General features: G+C 38.0%; 1 pseudogene; it reads left to right on the plus strand.

Moving 5' to 3' along the window:
• LOC127677629 (vomeronasal type-2 receptor 26-like) overlaps positions 1-9234 on the plus strand; it is a 57026-nt pseudogene extending 47792 nt beyond the window's left edge.
• Positions 9235-10128: the final 894 nt, after the last annotated feature.

The following is a 10128-nucleotide window of genomic DNA, read 5'->3' on the forward strand; positions in this document are numbered from 1 at the left end:
AGGATCTAAAATCAGAATTAGAAACAACTAAGAAAACTCAAAGGGAGACAACTTTGGAGATAGAAAGCCTTGGGAAGAAATCAGTGGACATAGATGCAAATATCAACAACAGAATACAAGAGATAGAAGAAAGAATCTCAGACGCTGAGGATACCATAGAAACCACGGACTCAACAGTTAAAGAAAATGCAAAATGCAAAAAGCTTGTAACCCAAAATATCCAGGAAATCCAGGACATAATGAGAAGACCAAACTAAGGATTATAGGCATAGATGAGAGTGAAGATTTACAACTTAAAGGGCCAGCAAATATCTTCAATAAAATTATAGAAGAAAACTTCACTAACCTAAAGAGAGAGATGCCCATGAATATACAAGAAGCCTACAGAACTCCAAACAGACTGGACCAGAGCAGAAATACTTCCTGTCACATAATAATCAAAACACCAAATGTACTAAACAAAGAAAGAATATTAAAGGCAGTAGGAGAAAAAGGCCAAGTAACATATAAAGGAAGACCTATCAGAATCACAGCAGACTTTTCACCTGAGACTATGAAGGCTAGAAGATCCTGGGCTGATCTCATGCAGACTCTAAGAGAACACAAATGCCAGCCAAAACTACTATATCCAGCAAAACTCTCAATCACCTTAGATGGAGAAACTAAGATATTCCATGACAAAACCAAGTTTACCCAATATCTATCCACAAACCCAGCCCTACAAAGGATAATAGGAGGAAAACACCAATAGGGAGGGAAACTTCACCCTGGAAAAAGCAAGATAATAACCTTTCATCAAACCCAAAAGAAGTTAACCAATCAAATTTAAAAAATAACGTCAAAAATGACAGGAAGTAACAATCACTATTCCTTAATATCTCTTAACATCAATGGACTCAATGCCCCAATAAAAAGACAAAGACTAAATGACTGGATACCTAAACAGGACCCTACATTTTGCTGCTTACAGGAAACACACCTAAGGGTCAAAGACAAACACTACCTTAGAGTAAAAGGCTGGAAGACAATTTTACAAGCAAATGGTCTCAGGAAACAAGCTGGAGTAGCTATTTTAATATCAGATAAAATTGACTTTCAACCCAAAGTCATCAAAAGAGACCCTGAGGGACACTTCTTGCTGGTCAAAGGAAAAATACAACAAGAAGAACTCTCAATCCTGAACATCTATGCTCCAAATGCAAGGGCACCCTCATTCGTAAAAGAAACTTTATTAAAGCTCAAAGCACACATTGCACTTAACACAATAATTGAGGGTGACTTCAACACTGCACTTTCCTCAATGGACCGATCAGGAAAACAGAAACTAAACAGGGACATAATGAAATTAATTGAAGCTTTGGACCAATTAGATTTAACAGATATATATAGAACATTCTATCCTAAAGCAAAAGAATATACCTTTTTCTCGGCACCTCATGGTACCTTCTCCAAAATCGACCATATAATTGGTCACAAGACAGACCTCAACAAATATAAGAAGATCGAACTAATCCCATGCCTCCTATCAGATCACTATGGAGTAAAAGTGGTCTTCAATAGCAACAAAAACAACAGAAAACCCACATACACGTGGAAATTGAACAATATTCTACTCAATGATACCTTGGTCAAGGAAGAAATAAAGAAAGAAATTAAAGACTTTTTAGAACACAATGAAAATGAAGACACAACATACCCAAATCTATGGGACACAATGAAAGCAGTGCTAAGAGGAAAACTCTTAGCCCTGAGTGCCTCCAAAAAGAAAATTGAGAGAGCACACATTACCAGCTTAATGACACACCTGAAAGCCCTGGAACAAAAAGAAGCTATTTCACCCAGGAGGAGTAGAAGGCAGGAAATCATCAAACTCAGGGCCGAAATCAATCAAGTAGAAACAAAGAGAACCATACAAAGAATCAACAAAACCAGGAGCTGGTTCTTCGAGAAAATCAACAAGATAGATAAACCCTTAGCCAGACTGACCAAAGGGCACAGAGAAAGTATCCAAATTAACAAACTTAGAAATGAAAAGGGAGATATAACAACAGAAACTGAGGAAATCCAAAAAATCATCAAATCCTACTACAAGAGCCTGTACTCAACACAACTGGAGAACCTGGAGGAAATGGACAATTTCCTTGACAGATACCAAATACCAAAATTAAATCAGGACCAATTAGACCATCTAAACAGTCCCATAATGCCTAAAGAAATAGAAGGAGTCATAGAAAGTCTTCCAACCAAAAAAAGCACAGGACCAGATGGTTTCAGTGCAGAATTCTATCAGACCTTCAAAGAAGAGTTAACACCAATACTCTTCAAATTATTCCACAAAATAGAAACAGAAGGAACACTACCCAATTCCTTCTATGAAGCCACAATTACGCTGATACCAAAACCACACAAAGATCCAACAAAGAAAGAGAACTTCAGACCAATTTCCCTTATGAACATCGATGCAAAAATACTCAATAAAATTCTTGCCAACCGAATCCAAGAACACATCAAAACGATCATCCACCACGATCAAGTAGGCTTTATCCCAGGAATGCAGGGTTGGTTCAATATACGGAAATCCATCATTGCAATCCACTACATAAACAAACTCAAAGAAAAAAACCACATGGTCATTTCATTGGATGCTGAAAAAGCAGTTGACAAAATTCAGCATCCTTTCATGCTTAAAGTCTTGGAAAGAACAGGAATTCAAGGCCCATACCTAAACATAGTAAAAGCAATATACAGCAAACCGGTAGCCAGCATCAAACTAAATGGAGAGAAACTTGAAGCAATCCCACTAAAATCAGGGACTAGACAGGCCTGCCCCCTTTCTCCTTGTCTTTTCAATATTGTACTTGAGGTACTAGCTCAGGCAATTCGACAACATAAGGAGGTCAAAGCGATACAAATTGGAAAGGAAGAAGTCAAACTATCATTATTTGCAGATGACATGATCGTCTACCTAAGTGACCCAAAAAACTCCACTAGAGAACTCCTACAGCTGATAAACAACTTCAGCAAAGTGGCAGGTTATAAAATCAACTCAAGCAAATCAGTGGCCTTCCTATACTCGAAGGATAAGCAGGCTGAGAAAGAAATTAGGGAAACGACCCCCTTCACAATAGCCACAAATAGTATAAAGTATCTTGGGGTGACTTTTACCAAACATTTGAAAGATCTGTATGACAAGCACTTCAAGACTCTGAAGAAGGAAATGGAAGAAGACCTCAAAAAATGTGAAAACCTCCCATGCTCATGGATCGGTAGAATCAATATAGTTAAAATGGCCATTTTGCCAAAAGTAATCTACAGATTCAATGTAATACCCATCAAAATCCCAACTCAATTCTTCACAGAGTTAGAAAGAGCAATTATCAAATTCATCTGGAATAACAAAAAACCCAGGATAGCTAAAACTATTCTCAGCAACAAAAGAAATTCTGGGGGAATCAGTATCCCTGACCTCAAGCAATACTACAGAGCAATAGTGTTAAAAACTGCATGGTATTGGTACAGTGACAGGCAGGAGGATCAATGGAACAGGATTGAAGATCCAGAAATGAACCCACACCCCTATGGCCACTTGATCCTCGACAAAGAGGCTGAAAACATCCAATGGAAAAAAGATAGTCTTTTCAACAAATGGTGCTGGTTCAACTGGAGGTCAGCATGCAGAAGAATGCGAATTGATCCATTCTTGCCTCCTTGTACTAAGCTCAAATCCAAATGGATCAAGGACCTCCACATAAAGCCAGACACTCTGAAGTTAATAGAAAAGAAACTGGGGAAGACCCTTGAGGACATCGGTACAGGGAGAAAGTTTCTGAACAGAACACCAATAGTGTATGCTCTAAGAGCAAGAATTGACAAATGGGACCTCATAAGTTAACAGAGTTTCTGTAAGGCAAAGGACACCATCAAGAGGACAAATCTGCAACCAACAAATTGGGAAAAGATCTTCACCAATCCTACATCAGATAGAGGGCTAATATCCAATATTTATAAAGAACTCAAGAAGTTAGACTCCAGAAAACCAAACAACCCTATTAAAAAATGGGGTACAGAGTTAAACAAAGAATTCTCACGTGAAGAACATCGGATGGCGGAGAAGCATCTTAAAAAATACTCAACTTCATTGGTCATTAGGGAAATGCAAATCAAAACAACCCTGAGATTTCACCTTACACCAGTCAGAATGGCTAAGATTAAAAATTCCGGAGATAGCAGGTGTTGGAGAGGGTGCAGAGAAAGAGGAACACTCCTCCACTGCTGGTGGGGTTGCAAATTGGTACAACCACTCTGGAAATCAGTCTGGCGGTTCCTCCGAAAACTGGGCACCTCACTTCCAGAAGATCCTGCTATACCACTCCTGGGCATATATCCAGAGGATTCCCCACCATGTAATAAGGATACATGCTCTACTATTTTCATAGCAGCCCTATTTATAATTGCCAGATGCTGGAAAGAACCCAGGTATCCCTCAACAGAAGAGTGGATGCAAAAAATGTGGTATATCTACACAATGGAGTACTATTCAGCCATTAGAAACAATGAATTCATGAAATTCTTAGGCAAATGGATGGACCTAGAGAGCATCATACTAAGTGAGGTAACCCAGACTCAAAAGATGAATCATGGTATGCACTCACTAATAAGTGGATATTAACCTAGAAACCTGGATTACCCAAAACATAATCCACACATCAAATGAGGTACAAGAAGAAAGGAAGAGTGGCCCCTTGTTCTGGAAAGACTCAATGAAGCAGTATTCAGCAAAACCAGAACGGGGAAGTGGGAAGGGGTGGGTGGGAGGACAGGGGGAGAGAAGGGGCCTTACGTGACTTTTTGGGAGTGGGGGGGCTAGGAAAGGGGAAATCATTTGAAATGTAAATAAAAATATACCTAATAAAAAAATTAAAAAAAAAGAAAAAAAAAGAAAAACAAAAAATCTATACAAAAAAAAAAAAAAGAAAGAAAGAAAGTTCTTCTAAAATGTTCTTCCCTTTCAAGATTTCTTCTTCAATTCTCTAGGAAAAGGGGGATATCTTTTCTCTTTGTCCTCAGCACATATACATCTTTCAGAATACATGATCACATGGTAAAACATTGACAACAAGTTTACACATAAACTAAAATCAAAATTGAATACAGAGTTTACAACAGAGAAAATTGACATGCATATCCATTTAGGGTATTTATCAAGCTAAACTTTCATCATCTTTTATTAGGTCTTTTTTTTAATATTTTTATTTTCTATATTCTTTGTTTATATTCCAAATGATTTCCCCTTTCCCAGATCCTCCCTCCCCATATGTCCCATAAACCTTCTTCTCTCCATCCATTCACTAATCACCTCCCTCCTTTTTCTCTGTCCTTATATTCCCTTCCAATGCTAGATCAATCCTTTCCAGGATCAGGACCCTCTCCATACTTCTTCAGGGGAGTCATTTGTTATGCGATTTGTGCCTTGGGTATTCAGGGCTTCTGGGCTAATTAATATCCACTTAGCAGAGATTGCATTTCATGTGTATTCTTTTGGGATTGGGTTACCTCACTTGGGATGACATTTTCCAGATCAAACCATTTGCCTAATAATTTTGTGAATTCATTGTTTCTAATTGCTGAGTAGTATTCCATTGTGTAAATATACCACATTTTCTGTATCCATTCCTCTTTTGAGGGACATCTGGGTTCTTTCCAGTTTCTGGCTATTATAAATAAGGCCGATATGAACATAATGGAGCATGTGTCTTTATTGCATGCCAGGGAATCCATTGGGTATATGCCCAGGAGAGGTATAGCAGGGTCCTCCGGAAGTGTCATGTCCAGTTTTCTGAGGAACCACCAGACTGATTTCCAAAGTGGTTGTACCATCTTACAGCCCCACCAGCAGTGGAGGAGTGTTCCTCTTTCTCCACATCCTTGCCAACACCTGCTGTCTCCTGAGGTTTGACCTTAGCCATTCTGACTGGTGTAAGGTGAAAACTCAGGGTTGTTTTGATTTACATTTCCCTAATGACTAATAATGTTGAGCACTTCTTAAGGTGCCTCTTGGCCATCCGAATTTCTTCAGGTGAAAATTCTTTGTTTAGATCTGTACCCCATTTTTAATAGGGTTATTTGGTTCCCTGGGGTCTAACTTCTTGAATTCTTTGTATATATTGGATATTAGCCCTCTATCAGATATAGGGTTGTTGAATATCCTTTCCCAATTTGATGGTTGCCATTTTCTCCTTTTAATAGTGTCATTTGCCTTACAGAAAGTGTGTAATTTTATGAGGTCCCATTTGTCAATTCTTGATCTTAGAGCATAAGCTATTGGTGATCTGTTCAGGAACTTTTCCCTTGTGCCCATGTCCTCAAGGGTCTTCCCCAGTTTCTTTTCTATTAGTTTCAGTGTGTCTGGTTTTACATGGAGGTCCTTGATCCACTTGGAGTGAAGTTTAGTACATGGAGATAGAATGCATCAATTGGCATTGTTTGCATGCTGACCTCCAATTGAACCAGCACCATTTGTTGAAAAGGCTATCTTTTTTTCCACTGGATGTTTTTGGCTCCTTTGTCAAAAATCAAGTGACCATAGGTATGTGGATTCTTTTCTGGATCTTCAGTTCTATTCCACTGGTCCACTTGCCTGTCACTGTGCCAATACCTTGCAGTTTTTTAACACTATTGCTCTGTAGTATTGCTTGAAGTCAGGGATACTGATTCTTCCAGAATTTCTTTTGCTGTTGAGAATAGTTTTAGCTATCCTGGGTTCTTTGTTATTCCAGATGAATTTGAGAATTGCTTTTTCTAACTCTGTGAAGAACTGAGTTGGGATTTTGATGGGGATTGCGTTGAATCTGTAGATTGCTTTTGGCAAGATGGCCATTTTAACTATATTAATCCTGGTGATCCACGAGCATGGCAGATTTTTCCATTTTCTGAGGTCTTCTTCGATTTCCTTCGTCAGAGACCTGAAGTTCTTGTCATATACATCTTTCACTTGTTTGGTTAGAGTCACACCAAGATACTTTCTATTGTTTGTGGCTATTGTGAAGGGTGTCGTTTCCCTAACTTCTTTCTCAGCCTGCTTTTCCTTTGAGTATAGGAAGGCAGCTGATTTGTTTGAGTTGATTTTATAACCAGCCACTTTGCTGAAGTTGTTTTTCAGCTGTAGGAGATTTCTGGTGGAGGTTTTCGGGTCGCTTAAGTAGACTATCATGTCATCTGCAAATAGTGATAATTTGACTTCTTCCTTTCCAATTTGTATCCCCTTGACGGCCTTATGTTGTCTAATTGCTTAATTACTTTTTATCATAAGAAACTATTTACTTCTAAAATGTATTACCTAAAGCATTATTTCTAAAACAATGGCACATCATTTGGGAAAATCAAAATCAAAGAAACAAAATAAAATACCACAGTTCCTAAACATAGATGTTGATAAATGTTAGCAACTTTTACTTTCTAGTCCTTCCACACTAATAACTAAGAGCTTCCAGAAATAAGAGCTCCAGGGATCATTGTGGACTACAATGTAGAAAGGCTGTAAAAGCCAGAGAGGTGACATCTGTAGTGAAGCTGTATTTATCAGACAGGATAGGATATACTTGAGCAAATAAACTCAAAGAAGCATGCACCAGACTAGCAACAGAGAAGCCAGACAATATCCCAGGATAGATGGGGGTTATGCTCATAGTGAACCAGCCCTAGCAAAGTGCTATTGGCAGTTGATGTCTTCTGGAGTGAAAAAGTCAGTTTTCTTTAGACATGTGGTCCTGATTGATGGTCCTATATCCATTTGGACATACACAACATTAAGTGAACATAGTAGGGTTTAAAAAAAGCAAGAGCACATAAAGTTGGGGAGAGCAATTGTTGGAGGGAGAGAAAAAGCATACAGGGCAAAGAAATTTGTGGTGGATTTGATCAAAGCACATTTATATTCATGTATGAAATTCTCAAGCAATAAAAAGATTTTTTAATGAAAAAATGTACAAAATGGAAGAAAAACTAAAAGCTTCAATGTGTGTTATCTCTTCCATTCATATGTAATGACATATAATTTTCATACTGTGTGCTTTCCTCTCATTTCATTTCTATATTTCTGACTTTCATATTGTTCAAGTCTACTCAATTTCTGAATATTTTATGGATCAAGTGTATATGTATATTTCTCTCATGAAAGAAAACTAATTCATCTATTGTTTTTCAATACTATGGTACAGTAAAAATAACCAGGGACATTTCCTTCAGAATTCAACAATGGTTCCATGCAATATATCCTCTTCAAATGTCCATCTGTGGTCTCACCAGAGGAATGTAATAAACCAATCTGTCTTCTTTTCAGATATGGATCAATGCATCAAGAGTCCTTAAGATCAATATCCAAATAAACAGAAAAGTTACTGTTTCTCTAAAATTATGACATTTTTGTCCCATGAAGATCCTCTAGGAGCTGTTTTGGTCTCTGTGGCCATTAGTTTACCCTATTTTCAGCCATGATTTTAGGATTATTTATCTGCTATCGGGACACACTTGTTGTCAGAGCAAATAACAGAAATCTCAGTTATGTCCTCCTTGTTTCTTTAATGCTCTCTTTCTTTTGCTCATTGATATTCATTGGCCAACCTAGAACAGTCACCTGTGTCTTGAGACAAATGATTTTTGGGGTTGTATTTTCTGTTGCTGTTTCTGCTATCTTGGCAAAGATCTTCATTGTGGTTGTGGTCTTCAAAGCTTTCAAACCAGGAAGGAAGGACCTTAAAAATGTGGATGGTGACCCGACTCTCAAATGCTATAGTCTGCTGTGGTTCCATCATTCAAGTGTGCATCTGTGCAGTCTGGCTGGGAACATATCCCCCCTTCCCTGATGTTGACATGCAGTCAGAGTTTGGGCAAATCATCCTCTTGTGTAATGAGGGGTCCACCTTTGCTTTCTATTGTGTTCTAGGGTACTTGGGCTTTCTGTCTAGTCTCAGCTTGCTTATTGCTTTTATGACTAGAAGGCTACCTGACACCTTTAATGAGGCAAAAACAATCACATACAGCATGCTGATTTTCTGCACTGTGTGGATTTCTTTTGTACCCACTTACCTGAGCTCCAAAGGTAAAACCATGGTGGCTGTGGAAATTCTTTCAATTCTGGCCTCCAGTTCTAGCTTAGTGGGCTATATATTTCTTCCCAAATGCTATGTGATCCTACTGAGGTCAGGTGGCCATTCTAGAAAAAAGTTCTTTAAATGACTTCCTCATTAAAGTAAAGGAATTCACTTTAATGATTCCTTTAGTGATTTTTTTAAAATGAACTTTATTTGTACAAATAAAGATTCAAAAGAGTGTTGTGAATCAATGTATTTCTCATGACAATGGCAACTATTGTTTAATCAAGTGTCCCTGCTATCATTAGGGGTGATTAGACACAGTGAACAAAGCCATTACAGGTTAGATAGTTGCCAACTTGAGGTGACTTCTGGTGTGTCTGCTAGGTGTTTCTTTAAATAACAGTTCTCTCATTTTTTAATATAAGAGGACTGGAAATGAGTAAGAGTGAGAATGAGAGAAAATTATTTGTGTGGAAATAAAATTAATAGATGTTTAAAAGTGTGCTTTCCCTTTGTTATTCATATGCAGTTATAGTCAATACAAATTAATTTTAATGCAACCATGAATTCTGCTACAGGAACTCATGGTCTCTGATTCTCCTTTTTTTTTGTTATTTTTTTATTCGATATATTTTTTATTTACATTTCAAATGATTTCCCTTTTTCTAGAACCCCACTCCCCAAAAGTCCCGTAAGCCCCCTTCTCTCCCCATCCTCCCACCCACCCCTTCCCACTTCCCCGTTCTGGTTTTGCTGAATACTGCTTCACTGAGTCTTTCCAGAACAAGGGGCCATTCCTCCTTTCTTCTTGTACCTCATTTGATGTGTGGATTATATTTTGGGTATTCCAGTTTTCTAGGTTAATATCCACTTATTAGTGAGTGCATACCATGATTCATCCTTTTGAGTCTGGGTTACCTCACTTAGTATGATGTTCTCTAGCTCCATCCATTTGCCTAAGAATTTCATGAATTCATTGTTTCTAATGGCTGAATAGTACTCCATTGTGTAGATATACCACATTTTTTGCATCCAC

The sequence above is a fragment of the Apodemus sylvaticus genome, chromosome 2 (genome assembly GCF_947179515.1).
Source record: "Apodemus sylvaticus chromosome 2, mApoSyl1.1, whole genome shotgun sequence".
In the NCBI taxonomy this organism is placed as follows: Eukaryota; Metazoa; Chordata; class Mammalia; order Rodentia; family Muridae; genus Apodemus; species Apodemus sylvaticus.